Source organism: Prionailurus bengalensis, chromosome B4 (assembly GCF_016509475.1).
Source record: "Prionailurus bengalensis isolate Pbe53 chromosome B4, Fcat_Pben_1.1_paternal_pri, whole genome shotgun sequence".
In the NCBI taxonomy this organism is placed as follows: domain Eukaryota; kingdom Metazoa; phylum Chordata; class Mammalia; order Carnivora; family Felidae; genus Prionailurus; species Prionailurus bengalensis.
In genome coordinates, this window is record NC_057358.1 from 141,301,789 (window position 1) to 141,322,950 (window position 21,162).

The 21,162-nt window shown below is 51.9% G+C and overlaps 1 protein-coding gene across 2 annotated transcripts in view; it reads left to right on the forward strand.

Moving 5' to 3' along the window:
* Window positions 1-613: 613 nt before the first annotated feature.
* ZBED4 (zinc finger BED-type containing 4) overlaps window positions 614-21,162 on the forward strand; it is a 28,594-nt gene continuing 8,045 nt past the window's right edge. The window contains exon 1 of one of the 2 annotated variants that reach the window (XM_043563012.1): window positions 614-772. The gene's annotated coding sequence lies outside the window, so the exon portion shown is untranslated. Of the gene's footprint in view, window positions 773-6,570; window positions 9,874-21,162 lie in introns of those variants that run through there. The other variant, XM_043563013.1, reaches the window with a different exon arrangement.

Below are 21,162 nucleotides of genomic sequence, written 5' to 3' on the forward strand. Positions count from 1 at the left end.
CGACCGTGGGCCCCGCGGGAAGGTCGGCCCCGCGTCCGCCGCAGGTGGGGGGGGAGGGTCCCCGCCCCGAGGCTCCGCGGCTCTGCTGCAGGACGGGCTGGGCGCCGGGCCACCGCGAGCGGGCCGCCGCCAACAGGCGACCCAGGAATGCGGCGCAGGCCGCCAGACCCGCCACCGCCCGCAGACGTTCCAGCCGCCCACCCGCCAGCCGACCCGGGGGCGGGGCCGGGACGCCCAAACTGCGCCTGCGCCGTCGCCCAGTCGGGCCCGGGGACCGGGCCGCCGCGACAGGACTGCGCCTGCGCCGTTGGCTCAGCCGGGCCCGGGCACAAGGCCGGCGTGCGGAATCGGCGCCTCAGAGGCCGGTCCGCAGCAGCCCGGGGGCGGGGCCGGCGCGCGGGGACTGCGCCTGCGTGGCAGGCCCGCTCCGGCCTGGGGGCGGGGCCGCGCCTGCGTGGTCGTTCCGGCCGGGCGCGGGGGCGGAGACCGCGCCTGCGCGGTCGGCTCGGGCTCGCCCCGACAGTCGCGCCTGGGTTCCCTGGTGCCGCCCGCCCGCCCGGCCCCGCCCCCGGCCCCGCCCCGCGCCGCGCGGGGCTCTGGGAGGGGCGCAGCGTCCGGCGGCGTCGCGGGCGGCGGGCGGGCGGCGGCGGCGGCGGCGGGAGGGGCCGGCGGGGGCAGACAAAGCCGCGGCTAATGAATGGGAGCGTCCGCCCGCGCCGGCCGTCGTCCGCAGCCGGGCGGGAGCCGCGCCGCCCCGAGCCCAGCGCCCGCGGTGAGTGCGCGGCGGGCGGCCGAAGCGGGCTGTGCCTCGGCCGCGAGCTCCCGTCCCGGGCCCGGCCGTCCCGGTGCGCCGTCGGAGGTCGGGGTCCGGGACGGGGACGGGGGCAGGGGGCGAGGGTCGAAGTGGGGTCGGGGTCGGGCTGCGGGGCTGGGGGGCCGGGGGCGCCGCGACATTGTCTGCGCCGGGCCGGGGGCGGCTTTGGGGGCGCGGCCTGCGGTGGCCTGGACCCCGCCCGCGCCCCCGACTCGGCCGCGGTGCCCGGAGGGCTGGGGTCGACGCCGACCCCGCCCCCCGCCCCCGGGACCCCCGGCCCCGGCCCCGCGACCCCGGCCCGCGCCCTGCGCCCCCCGGCCCCCCGGCTGACAGCTGGCGTGTGGCGGGCCGCGCCGGTTGCGCCCGAGACGCGTCTTCCGGACGGCAGGATTTTGTTGACAAAATATCTCAAGTGGTAGAAAGTTGGTGCGGCCGGGACGGGGTGCGGAGCCCCGAGGTGCGGGGCCGGGGGCCGGGGGTCCTGGGCGCGTCTTCTCCCAGCGCTTGGCCCCCTTCACCACAGCGAGTTGCCCTGCAAATCGCATTTGGGTTTTTTTCTCGGTGTAGCTCGTCTTCAGGGGTATTTCCAGGAAGAGACGGCCCGTCGTCCTAGTGTCTTAGGAGGCGCATGCTTGCGGGGCCCTCGGTCGTCGTGCCTCTGGGCACCGCCGCTCAGATTTAATCAGTAAGGTAGGAATCAAATGGCAAAGCGTAATTTCACACGGGTTTCAATTGTGGTTGTCGGTCTGGACCCGGACCCGGGCATTTGTGTCTCTGTCCCGCTGCGCAGCGCCTGCAGCGCGGGGGCTCCCCCAGCCCAGCCCTGGCGACCCCCTGGCGCCCTCCGCGGGTTTGGGGTGACATTCGGGGACCCCGCGCGCCTGTCTGGAAGAGGTCTCCGCCAGGCATCAGGACCAGCTTCTGTTGGCATTCTTCTTTTTGTAAAAAAGGGAAGTTATTTGTTTTGAAGTTAACTCTGACTAAATCGAGTGCATGGTTTAAAAAAAAAATGCTTTTCAGGCTTTAACGAGGCCAGTTCGTTAGGGCAAGGGCATCCTGGTGGCTTTTTATTAGAAATATTAATGTTTGTTTTGTCTGTGTTGTGGTGATAGAATTGGGAGGCTTGGAAGGAGTTAGTCGGCGTTTTTAAAAAAGTGCTTTGACTAAGTCAGATTTCACTTAGGAATTAATTTTGGTCACTCAACAGTTTCCTTTTGAGAGGAAAGTGCTCACAGGAGCTGAACTCTATCTCCTCGGAGGGCTTCCTGTGGGCTGTTGGCGCCCATCCCTGTGCTCACCTCCCTGACCCTTGCTCGGGGCATATCTGCTTATGTTTTCTCGCTGCAAGACCTAGCACGGGGTAAGAGAAATTCTGGGCGTCCTCGGAAGTTCCACGGGACCCGGTCAGCCTCCTGTGTCAGAAGGGAGCTTGGACTCAGTCTACCTGACAGGTAGTCTCCTTGACAGCCACCCCTTCCTGATACCGTTCTGGCTGTTCCTGGTATTTTGGGTGTGAAAACACTGTTCTCTAATGTCCCTTCGTGCAAGTAAGGAGGCTTGTGCAAAACACAGGCTGCGGAAAGAACGGCCTGACAGCTCGGAGGGAGATTTAAAGTAAGTTATTGGAGCAGTTGATTGAATCCCATTCCGCTGCGGTGCGCAGGGTTCACGGAGCAGAGGCAGCGCGAGGACCTGCCATCCAGACCCTGTCCCCACGGCGCAGAGTCTGGAGACGGAGCGGCAGGGGAGGGGGGGTCCGGGAGCGGGGGTGGCCAGGGCAGGCCTCTCTGCACCTCGTGTCGCGGTTTTCCTCGCCTGGCGCCAGCTCCTGTGGTCTCCAGACTGCGGTCTGACTCCCTCGCGGCGATGATCGCATGGTGAGGGGAGGGAAGCAGGTGCGTGGCGCCGGGCGTGGCGCGGACCGGTGGCGAGGGGCCCCTTGGACTCCTCCTCACCAGCATTCTCTGCACACAACACACCGTTTCGAGGCTGGGCTGCCTTTCTTGTAATTACTGTTTGGTGTTGAAGACACTATTTGAATCTCAGGGCTTGAGAACAGAAGCAGTCGGAGTCCGTGGCCCTCACTTACCTTCTGTGTTTTACTGAATTCAGCTGCGCGGAAATGTCACAGTGCGCCGCCGGCCCCGACCGTCCTGCGGCCTCGGGGTCTGGACTCCACAGGGTTCCGGTCCTCTCCCCTTCCAGGGGCTCCCCCTTGGTACAGCCCTGTCTTTCCTGCCCTTCTCCCTCACCCCACTTTCCATCGCCCGGATTTTTCTTCATTCTGAAATAGCTCACATCGCTTCCTTGCCCGTTATTTGACAACGAGCTGTGGGCAGTTCAAATTCTGGAAGCGCAGCTGGGAGAAAAATAAAGCCTTGCCTTCTCGTGCTCCGTGTTTCTGAGGCAGGGGTTCCTGAGGGAGACAGGTGCTTGACTGGGAGGTATGCTGGCCTCTCACGCTGTGCCTAGCAGGGTTCTACCTGCGGGGGGCAGTAGTGGTTTTGAAAAGGAGACCTGAGCGGTGACGCTGGGCCTAGACTTACACCAGAGAAGAAGGCCCGGCCAGGAAAATACAGGCAGGTGCAGGCAGAGGTGAGGGCAGTTTCTGCTTGAGAAGTACATTCCAGGAAGACCCCTTCCTGGACGGAGTCCAAGCCCAGGGGTCTGGGGGCTACAGACGGAGACCCCAAGGAAGCAGGGGCAGTGTGGTGGAGAGGCTGACCCGTCTGCTTGAGCCCAAGTCCCGCGGGTCCCGCCCGGTGTGCGGCAGGCTGCGCCCCTCGCGGGCACCTGCCGTGTGAAGGCCTGTCCGCAGCCGCACCCGGCCCTTCCCCAGCGGTCCGAGTGCCCTGGAAACCGCTGCTCCTGGGCTGGGGAGCAGGGTGAGGGGGCTGCGCCCTGCTGGCCCACCCCAGTGCCCTCCATGCGATGGCTCCTCCGTCTGGGTGGCCCCGCACGCGCTCTGTCCTGCTTCGGCGCCCCCACAGAGGTGAAGCGTGAGGGGCTGCGTTTTATCCACGGCCACCGCAAACTGACCGTCGCCTCGGGGTCTGCTCGCTTGCTCTCCGCTCGGGGGAGCGGCGTCGGGAGCAGGGAGCTCTTCCCGGACGCCTCCGGTCTCCCTGTCACAGAGGCCGTGTTCCACATCCTGTAGGTAAAGGGACGCTTTCAGGACTCTTAGCAGCTTCCAGCCACAGTAGCAGCTTCAGCCTATCCCTCGCGGGACCGCCCTGGACCCCACGGGAAGGGGGAGGCAGCGAGCGAGGGTGCTGGTGTTGGGTAAAGGGGACCCACGAGACGAGTGAGCAGAACCGACCAAGGAGCCCTGGTCTGCGACCCAGAACGTTTCAGGGACAGCATGGGGACCGGCTGACCTTAGCACAGTCTGTTTGCTTGCTTTGGAATGTGCTTTGTTTCCAAGGTAGCCTTATCGCCGTGTCTGACCGCGTCTCACGGGAAGGGCTCTGGTTCTGGGTTTCTGATGTTAACCCTTAGCAGCTGTCCGTGCTCTCGGATCTGTCCCCCAGATCCGTGGAGCTGGTACTGGATTATCCTTTTCCTTTGTGTGAGCACAGCGGCCCTGGTGGCACTTCCGGCTTTGAGGCGCGTGGTGCTGTGTCCAGCCCTACCTAGAACGTGTCGGTTACGGTTACTCCCGCTCGGGGTGTGTAAAGTGACTCGCCCACGTACACCTGGTCCCGGTTTATGACCTTGTGGGAAGACGGTCGTGTCCGGTGTGAACCGGGCGGGCTGTCGCTGTGGCTCATTGATTCCCTGGGTGCTGGACGGCTCACGGAGAGCTGGGTGCAAACATGCTTCAGTGTTTTCAAGGTTACGTGTGGAGTTTCTGACAGCGCTTGGCGGCGTGTCGCCATCACCGCCACCTTCGGCCCGTCTGGCGCTGGCCGCGCTTCTGCAAAGGAAATTGCGTGTTTTCCAGCGCTTCGCCCCTAAATGCCCTTTTCTCCAAAGAAGAGGCAAAAGCAGACTCTTCTGTGTGACCAGCAGCACCATCGCTGATCACGTCTAGAACGTGGAACAGTGGTCTCTTCGCACCCGTGGGCCGGCCGCTCTGAAACCAGTAGCTGATTTCTCCAAACCAGAGTCTACTCTGTGTCATTGCATTGGCTGTCACATCTCTTTAGTGTCTGTTCTTCTGGAATAATACCCCCCACACCCCAGTTGTTTTCTGTGACGTTGACTCTTTGAAGAGACTAGGACGGTCGTCTTGTGAGTGCCTCGTGTTCAGGATCTGTTTTGCACTGTGTCATTTAACTGGGCTCCCCGTGTGCTGTGATCTGGCGGGAAGAGGGTGGGAGTCGGGCAGCACGTTCTCCCAAGGGGGATGCCGCCTGCCGCGCCGTTCTCGGAGGCCGTCCTGCCACCGAGGCCAGCTTCCTTATGTTGTGTATTTTATCCGTGTCCCTCTCACCCGGGCATCCTGGGAAGAGGGGACAGACGCCGGGCCCTCTCCCTTTATCACCGCTCGTCAGGGGGGCAGACGGTCATACCTTCACCGTGGCAAACGCTTTTGTTTTTCCTTTTTCTGTTTTGAGTATCAGTGCAGACTGATGGAGTTTTATTTACTCATTGCATTAGAGGCGATTAACGTCTTCTGTGTTTCGGCGTTCACGCGGTGATAGCTGAGCAGCTGTGAGCCCCCGCGATGTGGCGCCTGCCCCTCACTCGGCATCTTTGTGAGAGCACCTCTCTGGCCCTTTCCTTCCCTCTCCCGACCTGCCATCAGCCACTGCTCCAAAGTGCTTTGCTCCCTGTTAGTGCAGAAAAGTGTTTAGAAGCCGAGACCTGGGTGTTGGATGTGTTCACTGTGTTTGTGCACGATTGCTGCTCTAAGCACCTGTCTCGTGGACAGAACTTTGAAACGTTTTTTAAAACATTGTAAGATCATCCTGAGTTTTTCAGTACAGATTTGAAATTATTTTAAAGTTTTACTTAATTTCTTTGATTTATATACATACATTTTTTTTTTTTTTTAATTAGAGCGTGCGTGCACAGGCTTGTGGGGTGGGGAGGGGCAGATGGAGAGAGAGAGAGAGAGAGAGAGAGAGAATGAGAATCCCAAGCAGACTCCATGCGCAGCCTGGGGCCCAGTGCGAGGCTCAGTCCCACAACCTGGGATCGTGACCTGAGGCGAAATTAAGAGTTGGACACTCAACCGACTGAGCTACCCAGGCGCCACAAAAATCTTGATTCTTAAAAATTTTTTTTTTCAACGTTTTTATTTATTTTTGGGACAGAGAGAGACAGAGCATGAACGGGGGAGGGGCAGAGAGAGAGAGAGACACAGAATCGGAAACAGGCTCCAGGCTCCGAGCCATCAGCCCAGAGCCTGACGTGGGGCTCGAACTCACGGACCGCGAGATCGTGACCTGGCTGAAGTCGGACGCTTAACCGACTGCGCCAACCAGGCGCCCCAAAAATCTTGATTCTTAATATCATTGGCATAATTACTTGTTTTATGGACAAGTATACATAAAATAGGGTGTGATGTTACAATACTGGGTTACTACTGACACTACTTAGCCGAGTTTAAGGTGCTTTCGCGTTTGTTTAAGATTTTTAGTTTTAAGTAATCTCTATACCCAATGTGGGGCTCGAACTCACAACCCTGAGATCAAGAGTCCCGTGTTCTTCCAGCTGAGCCAGCCAGGCGCCCATAAGGTGCTTTTGTTTTTGAGGGTTTTCCTTTTGTTCTTAGTACATATTAGTAATAAAACAGTGCGTTTTAAAACAAGCCTTCTTTTGTCTGTCATGTTGCTCGTTTGATACAAAAAATTCGGTTTGTTTGTTTCAGATGAGGAATTTTTAGATTTTATTTTTACGTTCAAGATAATTACACGGCTCAAAAGTCAAAATCCTATGGAAGATATCAGAAATTTCACCCCGTCCCTGTTTCCTCTACTGTTTACAGGCAGTCATCTTTGTGTCTGCTTTATCCCGCAAAGCCAAGCATGTACACGTCTGTGTATAGCTCCCGGCTGGTCTTTCATAAAAGGTAGCAGGTACTCTTACACTGTGTGTGTGCCTCGCCGTTTTATTCAGCACCTGTGAATGTGTCCGTCCTTCCCGACGGGTGTTTGAGTGGTGGTCCGGCCTCGGTAGGACGCTACAGTCACCAGCCTTGGCAGATGTTATTTTGTATTGGATGAGGGCTGTCTTTGGGGTCTGGTCCTGGCGGTGGGATTGCTGTGTCCAAGGATGTCACTGTAGCAGGGGTTCCCAGATTCCCCTCCAAGCGTGTGGTCCCCTGAAGGCTTGTCACAGCCTCGCAGACGGAGGGTGTGTCCGGCACCCAGTCTTTGCCGGTCCGACCCAGTGAGACCCGGTTTCTCGGAGTGGTGTTCGTTTAATATGCTTCGATGTGGCTGTGAGAAATGAAAAATACTAAAATGGCTGTTAGGCGCCCAGAGTGTCTGAGATCAGTAAACAGACGGCTGTGTTAGCAAGTGGCCCGGGGTGACAGCCGGGCAGCTCTGCCCCCCGGGCGCTGACTCTGCTCTGGACTTCAGCGCCGTTGGAAGTGGAAGGTGGTTTCTTTCGTCCCGTTGATAAAAGAACAGCAACTTCTCTGAGTCCGAGCACGTCCTACGCCTTACTTTTTCTAGCCTGTGGAAAGGAACCTCTGAAGCTACCTTTTCCTTTTTGGTATTTTTGTCTTTGAACCTAAGAAACGTACCGTAAGTTGAAGGAGCTTTGGTTTTGGGGTGCATTCTTTCTGTCTCCCCCCGCCCTTCCATTGCTCTGGAAGTTGAGATTGCTGTCGCACCTTCCGAGGGGGCCATCGCTTCCTTCACTGCTCAATGTTCAGTCAGCATCAGGTAGCCCCAGGGGCTGCAGAGACCCGGGACGGCCTCCTATCCCGGGGGCCCCGGGGGCCCCGGGCTGCAAGCGGCGGCAGCCAACCGCGGACAGGGTGATGAAGTTTGTTCTAGAAGGATTCTGGGTTTGACACGTTGTCATTGGTCATCCTGTTTCTGTTTGCCGGAGAGTAGGGTCAGAACCATCCAGAGAAATCCTCTCCAGGGGTAGGTGGCAAAAGCCTACTGGTCCTTTTTATCTATGCAGACTGATCAAAACTGCCACAGTAGCATAATCCTTTTGTGGTTTGAAAACCAAAGATAACACGCTTCTTTTTTTCCCCTTTAATTTGTACCAAAACAGTAGGAAAAGCTGGTTTTCTTTAGCAGTAAAGCTGCTAGATCAGATGACAGTGGCTTTCTTAAATTGGCAATATCGTTGCTACTTCCGATTATGAAATAATATGCACAAAATTAGTCAAGCAACAGAGGACTGTATAAAACAGAAAGTGAAAGCCCGTCATGATGACTGCAGTTAAGTCGCGTATCCCCTCGTAGACGTGTGTCTGTGTGGGCGCCCACTTGCACCTGGCACGGTCCTGGCCGACCTCCGTGCGCCAGGAAGGCAGCCGTGGTGGGCACTGGGGGAGCGGCTGCCGGGGCTGTGTGGGTGATTTCCAGAGTGTAAGTCTTGTGTCGTGAAGCATAAGACACGCGGACCAGTGCTCATCTCTGTGAATCGTCACCAGCTCGAGAGATGGACGCCACCCCCGTCCTCCCCAGTCCCAAAGTCCCTTGTTTTCCCGGCCTGTGCCACTGTCGTTCATATACGGGGGTCATGCGGTGCGTGTTCTGCTCACTGTCGTGGTTGCTGGATATTATGACAGTTTCTTCGTTGTCGTGGCGGTGGGCTATCCCACGCACGGATCTATCACAACATGTTATCTGCGGTCGGGAGCCACTTACACCTCTGTGATTACTGCCACGAACGTTTTTGGATTTGTCCTTTGTTGCAGGTCTCCAGGCATCTTGTGGGCGTGACCCTGTGACTGGTCACACGATAGCGTGGGGGGCTGCAGTGTGTTCCAGGGTGGCTGGGCTTGCGTGTCCTAGTCCGGCCCCTGGCACTGTCGGCTCAGCGTGTGTGTGTGTGGCCGCTTTACAGGGTGTATGGTGTTCTGGATTTCATTTGTATTTCCTTGATTTTTAAGTTTCTTAATTTTAATGTGGCCTGGTTTGTCCATCTTCCCTTGGTTAGTTCTGTTTTGCTCTAAGTCAAGGTCGTAAGAATGTTTTTCCATCTTACGTTCTTTATTGTTTTGCCTTTAGCGTGACCGTCGATTTGGGGGATGGCATGAACTAGGGTCAGGTGTCATTTTTTCCACGCAGAGATCTAATTGTCGTGGCCCCATGTATTTAAAAGATCCTCCTTGCTCGCTGCTCTCCAGCGTCTCCAGCGTCAAAAGTCTGCTGTGTGCAGACCTTGTGCGTGGGCCTGTCCCCGGGCTCTCCAGTCTCTGCCAGTCTGTTGGCCCCCGGAACCAACACCACAGCACCCTCGTCAACATAGTTTCATACGGTTTGGGTTTTTAAGCCTTTTTAAAGTATAGCGCAGACGCAGAAACCAGGAAGTAAGTGTGTGGTTTGATGGGTTGTTATAAGGTGGGCACTTTTGTGACCATCACTTGGGTCAAGAAACGGACTTCTGCTGGCTCCCCAGACCCCTCATCCGTGTCTCCCCCACCGCCCCCCGCCGTCCTGACGGAAGTAACTGCCAGCCTGGCCTTTATGGCAAGTCCGTCCCTGTTTTTCTTCGTAGTTCTGTGACCAAATCACGTACCTCCAAGTCCTAGTTAAGTTCTGCCTGTTGACTTAGATGGCATTTCAGTATTATCTGGAGCTCACCCCCCACCTCCCGTGGAAGTTTTTTGTGGTTGGCCTGTGGTTCTCACAGTCTGGATTTCGCCGATGGCGGTCCTCCCGTGTAGTGTCATCGCTCCCTGGTTTCCTGGAAAGGGGTAGTTGGATATAGAGGTTTGATCAGACGCGGGTTTGACTCGGCAAGGCTCCTTCACAGGGGTGTTGTGGTCCATCAGGAGACACCTAACGTGCAATGTCTTTCTTTCTCGATGTTGGCAGCCAACGACGCACGGACGACATGCGTTAATTCCAGACAAGTTACAAAACGGTGATGCTCCTGCTGAGTTACTGCAGCTGCGTGTATGAGCCGGACTTCCAGTAAGAGAAACCTGTCATCGTCATTTGGTTATCTAGGGCTCGGGTTCACCTAGGACACCCGAGATAAATGCTTGATTCTTCTCTCTGCCAGGTTTCAAAATAATCAATCTTCTATCTTCCTCCAAAGGTGACCAGTTGAAGATTTTATTGTTGACTTATTTATTTTTTATTTTTGAGAGAGAGAGAGAGAGAGAGAGAGAGAGAGAGAGAGCATGCAAATTGGGTAGGTACGGAGAGAGAGAGACAGAGAGACAGAGAATCCCAAGCAGGCTCTGCGCTGTCATTACAGAGCCCGATGTGGGGCTTGAACTCATAAACCATGAGATCATGACCTGAGCTGAAGTCAGATGCTTAACCGACTGAGCCACCCAGGCGTCCCATGAACTCAGATTTAAGCATATTAAATGTGTTTTAAAGATTTTATTTTTGGGGCGCCTGGGTGGCTCAGTCGGTTAAGCGTCCGACTTCAGCTCAGGTCACGATCTCGCGGCCTGTGAGTTTGAGCCCTGCATCGGGCTCTGGGCTGATGGCTCAGAGCCTGGAACCTCCTTCCGATTCTGTGTCTCCCTCTCTCTCTGCCCCTCCCCCGTTCATGCTCTGTCTCTCTCTGTCTTAAAAATAAATAAACGTTAAAAATAAATAAGTAAATAAATAAATAAATAAAAATAAAGATTTTGTTTTTAAGTAATCTCTACACCCAACATGGGGCTTGAACTCAGGTGCCCCAATAACAGTTTTTACGTGTCCTTTGCAATTGAAAGTCAGTTTGACTGGGGCACCTGGGTGGCTCAGTCGGTTGAGCGTCCGACTTCGGCTCAGGTCATGATCTCACGGTTCATGAGTTTGAGCCCCACGTTGGGCTCTGTGCTGACAGCTCGGAGCCTGGAGCCTGCTTCGGATTCTGTGTCTCCCTCTCTCTCTGCCCCTCCCCCCCCCCCACACACACATTCTCTCTCTCTCTTTCTCTCTCTCTCTCTCTCTCTCAAAAATAAATATAAACATTAAAAGATTTTTTTTAAAAAGTCAGTTTGACTGGATATAAAGTCCTCGGCTCACATTTTCTTCCTTTGAATATCTTAAGTATGTTATTCTCTTCTAGCATAAAACATTGTTGTCAGATGCATGATAATTTTACTTTCTTTCCAATATAAGTGACTCTGTTTTTGGCCGGAATGGAATTCTCTTTTAGTGTTAATTGTTGGGCATGGATTCTCATCCACACGGCTTGCTCTGTCAATATGTAGGTTCACAAGTTTTACTTCAGGAAAGGTTTTTAAGTTTTCAGTGTTCTGTTCCCTTGCTTTGTCCCCTCCGACTTTGCGGGGAGGAGAGGGGCTCTCATTACGTGTGTGTTGTTGGATCTTCTCATCAGCCTTTCAGTCCGTTTCTCTAGTGTTTTTTAGTCCTTCTTTTTTTTTCTGTTAAAAAAAATTATTTTTCTTTGCTGTTTGTCTTAAGTGATCATTTGTGGAGTTTACTTGTTCTGATGGTGCTTCTAGCTTAGTTTTTTTTTTTTTTTTTTTTAATTTTTTTTTCAACGTTTATTTATTTTGGGGACAGAGAGAGACAGAGCATGAACGGGGGAGGGGCAGAGAGAGAGGGAGACACAGAATCGGAAACAGGCTCCAGGCTCTGAGCCATCAGCCCAGAGCCCGACGCGGGGCTCGAACTCAGGGACCGCGAGATCGTGACCTGGCTGAAGTCGGACGCTTAACCGACTGCGCCACCCAGGCGCCCCTCTAGCTTAGTTTTTATTCTTTTTTTCTTTTTAATGTTTGTTTATTTTTGAGAGAGAAAGTATGTAGGCAAGTGGGGGAGGAGCAGAGAGAGAGAGGGAGAGGGAATCCCAAGCAGGTTCCATGCTGTCAGCATAGCTCGAACCCACGAGCCGTGGGATCGTGACCTGAGCTGAAGTCAAGAGTGGGACACTCAACCGACTGAGCCACACAGGCACCCCTCTTCTAATACAGGTATTTAAAGCTATAAATTTCTCTCTGAGCCCTTCAACATCCAAATTTTGGTGTGTTACTTTCATTTGGATGAAAATACTTTCTAATTTCCCTTGTAATTTCTTTCTGACACTCGGATCATTTAGAAATGTGCTTTTATTTCCAAATATTTATTGATTTCTCAAATTCCCTTCTGTTAGTGTTTTATAACCTAACTGCATTGTGGGTGAAGGACACTTGCATAGTTTTAGCCCTTTGACGTGTAACCCGTGTTTTCTGGCCACGTGGGCCATGTTGGGCAGGTGTGTCGAGGGCCGTGCTCCCCTGCTGGCTTTCCACGTGGCTGTTCTCGCTGACTTGCCTTCAAGTGTGCTGGTTCCTCTAGTGAATGTGTCCGTTGTCCTGCAGTTCAACATCCCGTAATTCCTGCTTGGTTCTCTTTTATGATTTTTCTCTGTATGTTGACGTTTATTTGATGAGATGTTTTATGTTTTATACATCGTCTGTGTACATTGTTTCCTTTAATTCTGCTCACACATTTATAATGCTCAATTTAAGGTCTTTGTCTAGCGGGGCGCCTAGGTGGCTCAGTCAGTTAAGCATTCGACTTTGGCTCAGGTCAGGATATCGCAGATCGTGAGTTTGAGCCCCATGTTGGAACCTGGAGCCTGCTTCAGATTCTGTGTCTCCCTCCCTCTCTGCCTCTCCTCCCCCCTCACATTCCATCTCTCCATATCTCTCAGAAAAAGCATTTTTAAAAAGTCTTTGTCTAGTAAGTCTAACATCTGGGTCCTCTCAGGGACAGTTTCTTTTGACTGTTTTCCTCTGTGTCTGGCCCATGCTTTCCTGCTTCTTTGCATGTTTTGTAATACTTTTGATTTTGTTGAAAACGACATCAGATCCTCCTCCCTCTCGTGTTTGTTTTCGTGGCTGGAGTTTTGTTTTGTTTTAATGTATTTCTTCCATGGCTTTCCTGAACTAATTCTAGAAAGTCTGTGTTCTTTGTAGTGTTTGGCCACTGCTGTCTCTGCTTGGTGAGCCTAGTGGTCAGTTGAGGGTTGGTCCGAGACTTCCTCCCCCCGACCCCCTACCCCTGGTCCGAGACCTCCTTAAACGCCTCGAGCCGGTGTGTCTGCCGTCCCTGCCGGGGGCTGTGTGTGCGCGTCTGTCCCGGAGCACTCTGTCATCACCTTCACCCTCTGCTTGCGGCCAGAGGGCAGGGGTTGGGGTGGCCGCTCACATCTTTCCTGGGCTCATGCACCGTTCTGCACATGCGTGTCCTCTGCATCCCTGGGAGTTGGCCGGAGTTTTTCAAAGCTCTCTGTAGACCTCTTGGTCCCCGGATCTTCCCTTTACACCTGTGACCAGGCGCTTGCTGGCCCCAGCTGGCCCTGCGGCCTTGGTAGCTGTTTTCAACAGACTCCCCGGGGAAGGGGTTTTTGTCACAAAGCGAGCTCTGAATCGGCTCACGTGACAGCCGTGCCCTGTGAATGGGGCTTTTCGAGGGACCCGTGACGGAGGTCAGGTAGCGGTCGAGCTGCCGAGTGGGACTCTGCAGGGCCGGTGCTTCCATGGCTCCCGCGGGGAAGGAGGGTGGCAGTTCTGACGCCACAAGTTGTGTTCTGAGCCTCCGGTCACGCCCTGGAGTGCTGGCTGGTCTGACGCGGATGACGCGGATTCCAGAGGCCTCGTCCTGACGCTCTGGAGCAGCGGCTGGCTTTTGGAGGCCCCTTCTCGACGCTTTGCTGCTTTTCTCCCCAAGCTGCTCCATTTAGTCCGTTCCCGGCAGTTTCACGCAGCTCTCTGCCCCGGAAGGAAGTTTTTGGCTGCTTGTTCCGCTCCAGCCTCTTTGGACCTCACCTCGGACCGCCGACACACATCGGCTTTGTCGCGGGGCGGGAAACGCCGTCCTCCGGACGTCCGGTGAATACCTGCGGCTGCTTTGGGATTGCCATCGTGTCAGACCCCAGGCGGCTCCGTCCCGTGCAGGTCTGCTACCTCGTACACGTAGGCCTTGTACACGTTTTTGGTTTGTTCTCTGTGCTTCTGTTTTGGAGTGAAGGAAATTGCTTGTTGGTTTTGCCTCGTTGGCGACGTCCTCCTCGAGATCTTGGTTTTGCTCTTCTAGTTCTGTGCTGTGTTATCGACAGAAACGAGTGAACCTAATTGTGTTTCAAAGGAATAAAATAACTACGTTTAAGAGGGAAGACCGACCCAAGAAACTCTTGGACCCAGTGCTGAACCCACAAGCCCAGACACAAACGTTTATGAATCACCGTCTCGACTTCAAACGCTTGTTTTTCCTCGGTGGTCCGCGTTAGTATTCTGAAACTACTTTGTGGATGTTGTAGGATTGAGCAAATGGGAAAATCTTTAAGGATAGTGGGAGCCAGAAAAAGAAGCCACAGATGCAGAAAGGGGGAGGCTAGAAGGATCTGTGGTGTTGGGTTGAGGTGGGAGCTATCAGGGTGAACTACGGTTTTTATTCACGATGCACATGCGCGTAGGTTTGCGGGTGTCTTGATGGCTTTAGTTAATTCCATTGATCAGTTTCGAGAAGCACGGGTCCCCAGGTGTGAGGGGCGTACCGAGCACCCACCACTATTTTTATTATTCTTGTCGTCGTCTCCGCGTCACTGAGCTTCCCTGTGGGGCTGCGTTATTCCTGCCTGAAGGAACCCCGTCCGCCTTTCCTTTGGTACAGGCACATTCGGTGTTTGCCTTGTCTGACGGTTTCTATTTTAGATCAGTTTCTGCAGGAATATTTTTGCTGAGTGTTGAATTCTGGTTTGGCCTTTTTTCAGAACTTTGAAGGTACCATTCCTTTGTCTCCTGGTTCACATTGCTTCTCTTGAAAAGTCGGCAGTCCGTCTAATTGGTTTTTTTTTTCCTTCTTAAAATAATTGTTATGGAAGTGAGAGATTAGGACGCACCGTCACCCAGCTGCAGCAGCTGCTCGCTCGTGGCCATTCGTTTAGCTGTATCCCCCCCTCGTTATTTTGAAGCAAACACCAGAAACCGTATTTTACCTGGACGTGTTTCAGTAAGTGTCTTGAAAAGATAGCATTCTTTCAAAAGTTGTATCTGCAATACCTTTATCACAGCTTTAAAACTAACAGTAATCTCTATATCACATATCTGGTATCCAAATTTCCCACATTGTCTAAAAAATATTTTTATATAGATTTGCTAGTTCAGGTCAGGATTCAAGTGGAATTTGTTTGTTAAGGAAACTGGGTTGTTTCCTGAAGAATTTCCTGTAATCTGGGTTTTGCTGATTTCATCACTCTGGTATTTTTGTTTTGTTTTTTAAACTTTTTAAGTTTATTTATTTATTTTGAGAGAGACAGAGACAGCACGAGTGGGGGAGGGTCAGAGAGAGAGGGAGACACGGGGAGAGAGGGAGCCAAAGCAGGCTCCAGGCTCTGAGCTGTCGGCACAGAGCCCAACGCGGGGCTCGAACCCACGAGCCGTGAGATCTTGACCTGAGCCGAAGTCGGATGCTTAACCAACTGAGTCACCCAGGCGCCCCACAAATTTAATTTCTTAAAGGCTATTCGGGTCATCTCTCTATTGAGTTTCGGTAATGTGTCTTTCCAGGAGTTTGTCGGTTTCCTAGAAGTTGCTGATTTTATGGTCATACAGTTGCTTGTGTATTCCCTTATCATCCTGACCATCTGCGAGGTCTAAGATGGTACCCCTCTTTCGTTCCTGGTGGTGGTGATGTCTGTCTTTCTCTGTGTAGAAGTTTGTCAATTTTATTGATTTTCCAAAGAACCAGTGTTTGGTTTCATTGATTTCATGTCTTTTCTCTATTGTTTTCTTCTCTCTCTGCTTCATTTGGGATTAAATTTGCTTCACTGTCCTTGTGATTTTTGTCTTTGACCCTTGGCTTAATATAGAAGGGTTATTGATTTGAACATATTTTGGATTTTTCTAGATATCATTCTGTTGTTGGTTTCTCGTTCAGTCCCCCTCTTACCGGAGACCTTTCACATTTACGGACGTTTGCTTTATTGTCCTGGAACAGTTGATCTTGATGAATGTTCTGTGTGTACCTGTACATAACATGTGTTCTGTTTTTGTTGGTTGGACATTCAATAAATGTCACTCGGGGCATGTGATACAGTGTCCGTAAAACTCCTGTTATCTTTACTGACTGCTCGTTGAGCTAACTGTTGCATTAGACGTGTTGAAATCTCTGTAATTGTCACTCACTCTAGTCTCCCTTTAGTTCCGTCCGGTGTGCACGTCTGATGAGCTGGCCCTCTGTCACTTTACGTAGCATCCCTGTTGTCCCTGGCACGTCCCTCTCAGTCTCCATCGGAGGCTGATGTGGCCACTGCAGCTTTCTGTGAATCAGTATCAGTGTGGTATGCCTTTTCCATCTTTGGCTCCTAACCTGTTTGTGTCTTTATGTTTAAAGTGTGTTTCTTGTTGGGGCGCCTGGGTGGCTCAGTCGGTTAAGCATCCGACTTCAGCCTAGATCACGATCTCATGGTTCGAGCCCCACGTCAGGCTCTGTGCTGACAGCTCAGAGCCTGGAGCCTGCTTTGGATTCTGTGTCTCCCTCTCTCTCTGCCCCTCGCCTGCTCATGCTCTGTCTCTCTCCCTCAAAAGTATAAACGTTAAAAAAGGAAAAAAGTGTGTTTCTTGTAGGCAGAGTTAGTCTTGCTTTTTATTCAATCTGGCAGCCCCTGCCTTTTAGAAAGCATCTTTTTATCTGTGTGTCTAGGGAGGCTCTCTGGTTTCTCCTTTACTCTTATTCTGAGGTCACAGAACACTTCACTTCTGGCCACCAAATGTGTGGGTGCTCTTCCCCGCAGTGACCAGTTCTCCAGCCCCCACGGGGTGTCCTACAGCTGAACTCCGTTCTGACACCGTCTGCCCGGAGTCAGCGTCCCATCCCCCAGGGAGCGGCTCAGTCCCACAAGACTGCCCCCCTCTTCAGACGCCATTCCCAACTGGCAGGTTCCCGGGTTGCCCACAACTTCTGTCCGACTCGGCTCCAGATGACATTCCCGTGAGCCCCTTCTGGGGTTTGATAACCTGCTCGAGCAGCTCACAGAACTCAGGGGAACGCTTGTGCCATTCGTCCGTCGATCATGTAGGGAAGGGTTAGACGAAGGATACAGACGAACAGCAGACAGAGAGGTGCAGGGTGCGTGCGGGGAGGGTCCCACGCACTGGAGCTTCTGTCCTTGTGGACTTGGGGCGTGTCACCCTCCCGGCACACGGACGTGCTCACCAACCGACAAGTTCCCTGGAGCCCACACTTTGGGGATTTTTATGGAGGTTTTATCACATCGGCGTGATCAGTTATTAACTGGATCCCCCAGCCCGTCCCCCTCTCTGGAGAATGGGGAGCAGGGGTGAAAATCCCAGCTTCTAATCATGGCGTGGTCTTTCTGGTGACCAGTGCCCACCCGGGAGCCCACCCAGAGTCGCCTCATTAGAACAGAAGACACTCTAGAGCGCCTGGGTAGCTCGGTCGGTTAAGCGTCCGACTTCGGCCTCGGTCACGATCTCGCGATTCGTGAGTTTGAGCCCCGCGTCAGGCTTGGTGCCGACAGCTCGGAACCTGGAGCCTGCTTTGGATCCTGTGTCTCCCTCTCTCTCTGCCCCTTCCCCACTCATGCTCTGCCTCTCAAAAATAAACATTTAAAAGAATTAAAAATAAATAGACATTAAAAAAAAAGAAAAAACACCCAGCCTAGTAAAAGCTCAGGCAATACTTCACAAAGACACAGACGGCAGAAAGCCACGTAAGAGACTCAGCATTGTCAGGCTTTGAGGAACATCACTTCGATTTCTGCACGTTTGTTAACACTTTTTCTTTATCTCTTTCTTACTATTATGTTTTAGTGCTAGCCCTCCTGGTGGGTACAAAGTGATCTCTCCCTGTGTGTTTGGTTTGTACTTCCATAACGATTAATGGTGTGGAGCATCTTTGTGTATCTTCCTTGGAGAAAGTCTAGTCCAGCCCTCTGCCCATTTTTGAATTGGGTCATTGTTGAGTTGTAGGAATTCTTTGTTTCTCCTGGGTATTAAGTCCTTCTCAAATACATGATTTGCAAATATTTTCTCTCATTCTGCATTTTTTCACCCAATAATCTCATTTAATACACAAAGTTGTTTGATTTTTTTTTTAAGTTTATTTTGTGAGAGAGAGCGTGAGCAGGGGAAGAGCAGAGAGAGAGGGAGAGAGGGAGAATCCCAAGCAGGCTCTGCTCAGCATGGAGCCCGATGTGGGGCTCGATCCCATGACTTTGAGATCACGACCTGAGGTGATACAAGAGTTGGATGCTCAACTGACTGAGCCACCCGGGTGCCCCTGATGCACAAATTTTAAATTTCTCAGTTTTTTTCTTTTTGTTTCATCCTGTTTTATTATTATTATTATTTTTTTTTTTTAACATTTATTTATTTTTGAGACGGAGACAGAGCATGCTTGCTGTTTCCTCTTGGGAGCCCAGGTGGTCCTTCCATCAGCTTTTCCCACTGATCCTCCAAGAACGGTTTCCTTAAATCGACGCAGATCCATCAGCCTAGGACGACAAGGGAACCCTGTACGGATCTCCCGGGCTCTGCGTGCAGGTTCCGGCCAGACTACGCAGGGGGAGCACCGGGGCCGCGTCGGGTCCCGCTCCCTGCACGGTAGGCTGTGCTCAAGGCGGCGAGCTTGACCGTCGCTCTCCGCGTCCTGGATCGCCGTCCCATGCTTCCAATTTCCCTCTCGTCCCACGTCTGGAAAACATCGTTTTGGGTGTTTTATCTGGTGCGCTAGTTGTCGAATGTGAGCGGGTAAGCCCCCCTCCTTTGTGGCCAGAAGCAGAACTCCCTGTAGGTCCTCCAGTTCCATTCTTCTTCAAGATACATATAACCTGTAAAGTGTGTGTTAATCGGCTGTTTGTGTTACATTTATCATACACCACGTTCTTACAGGAAGGTGAGCTAGAGAAAGGAAGATGTTAAGAAAATCTTAAGGAAGAGAAAATACGCTCACAGCGCTGTACTGTGGTTACTGGGAAGCAGATGTGTGTATAAGTAGTCCTCAAACCCATGTTGTTCAGGGTCACTGTGTTTTTCCGGTCCACTGTAGGCTATTTGTAGTTGTTCTGGGGGAGTCAGAAGTTACATGCAGATTTTTGACTGGGGCTCGGCCCCCCGCACCTGCCTGTGTTATACAAGAGTCAATTATTATTTTATTTATTCCTGGTTCTTTATATTTCCATATAAATTGTCAGCTCTGCTTAATCAGCTATGGCAAAAAAAAGAAGAAATTGGGGGATTTTGATTGGAATTGTACTGAATTTATAGGTCAGTTCAGGAAACACTGATGGCTTACCAATATTGGATTTTCCACATCGTGAACTCCGTCTATTTAGTATTGTTTCAGCGTTCAGCCTACGGTCTTACACACATTTTCACGTTATCTGTACACATTTTATATTTTTGTATGTTAAATGTAGAATTTAAAATTTTTTTATCTTTCAATTATTTCTCTATACGAAAACAATTGCTTTGTATCTCATAATTTTCTAAATGACATTATTTTTAGTAGATTCCTTACGATTTTACCCACACAAACATGTTTAATATGAATGAAGACAGTTTTACATCTACGTTTTCAGTTCGTACGTCTTTTGTTTCCTCTGTTTGACTCACCACCCTGGCTCCTGCTGCCAGTGTGGTGCCAACTGGACGCAAGGAGAACAAACACCCTTGTCCCGTGCTGATCTTGGGGGGGTGGCGCTCCGCCTTTGTCAGTAGCATGCGTGATATTGGCCCTAGGCTGTTTTTGTATGTCCTTTATCAGGTTGATAAAGTTTTCTTTTGGTTTTCATGTGCTGAGAATTTTTATCATGAATGGGTGTGGAATTAAAAAAAGTTTTTCTTAACATTTATTCACCTTTGAGAGACAGAGTGAACAGGGGAGGGGCAGAGACACACACACACACACACACACACACACACACACACACACACAGAATCAGAAGTAGGCTCCAGGCTCTAAGCTGTCAGCACAGAGCCCGACGCGGGGCTTGAACCCACGAACCGTGAGACCATGACCTGAGCTGAAGTCAGACACTTAACCGACTGAGCCACCCAGGCGCCCTTGGGTGTTGAATTATATCCAGTGTTTTTTCTGCGTCTACTGAAACGATGGTATGGTTTTTGTTCATTTTCCTTACTGTGGTGAATCGTACTGACTTATTTTCAAATGTTAAATGAACTTTGTCGTCCTGGATTAGCCCTGTTTAGTCCTGGTGTGTGACACGTTTTTACTACTGAATCTGATTTGTTAAAATTTTAAAAGGAATTTTCATTTACTTTTATGAGAGTTGTTGGTCTTTAATTTTAAAATCTTTTTATTTAAGGGGGCGCCTGGGTGGCTTAGTCAGTTAAACATCCAGTTCTTGATCACCCACTCGGGTCATGATCTCAGGGTTCGTGGGTTCAAGCCCCACGTCAGGCTCTGCGCTGACAGCATGGAGCCTGCTTGGGATTCTCTCTCTCTCTCTCTCTCTCTCTCTGCCCCTCCCCTGCACTTATGCTCTCTCTCAAACATTACAAAATATCTTTTTCATTATGGAAAATTCGAGCATATCCACAAGTAGAGAGAACCGTAAAGTGCCCCCAGTGACCGCCACCCTGTGCCTGCTCCATGATCGTCCATACGCGGTCAGTCTCATTCCATCTGTAGCTTCTGCCCGCCCCCACCCCAAACTGGATTATTCTGAGGCAAAACCCCAGCAGCGTATCGCTTCATCTGTCAATACTTGAACATAAAAGACCAAATACCATTTTCACTCTCCACATAAATACTTTCTTAATAGATTCAGAGGCTCACTTAGTGTTCAGGTTTCTCCAGTCGTCTTCGTAATTTTTTAGATTTATGTTTTTTGGATTCCAGCTAGTTTCACCGCATGACGTCTCTCTCCCACCCTCTTGGTTCTTCGCTTTCATTAACGTGTCAGTTTGGATCAAGATTCAGATAATTGCTCCACTCGGTCTGTGTGGTGTATTTTATGCTTGCATGTATTTCCACATCTGTCCGTCGTTCTGGACACCGTCGGGAGCCCATCAGATGCCACCTCTCCGTCCCCACCTGCTTCTCAACCGTGTGACTAGCCGGCACGCCGTGTCTCCCGTCTGCTCCCGTGGCAGCGCTGCCTTCTTGGGAACTTCTTTGGATCCGTCTTCAGTTGATTATTTTTTCCTTCAGCTGCTTTTAATCACCCGTTTCCCTTTATTTTGATTCTATAGTTACGCATTTATAATTTCTTTCTATTGAGATATTCACACACCACAGGGTAAACCTTTCTGCGGTATATTG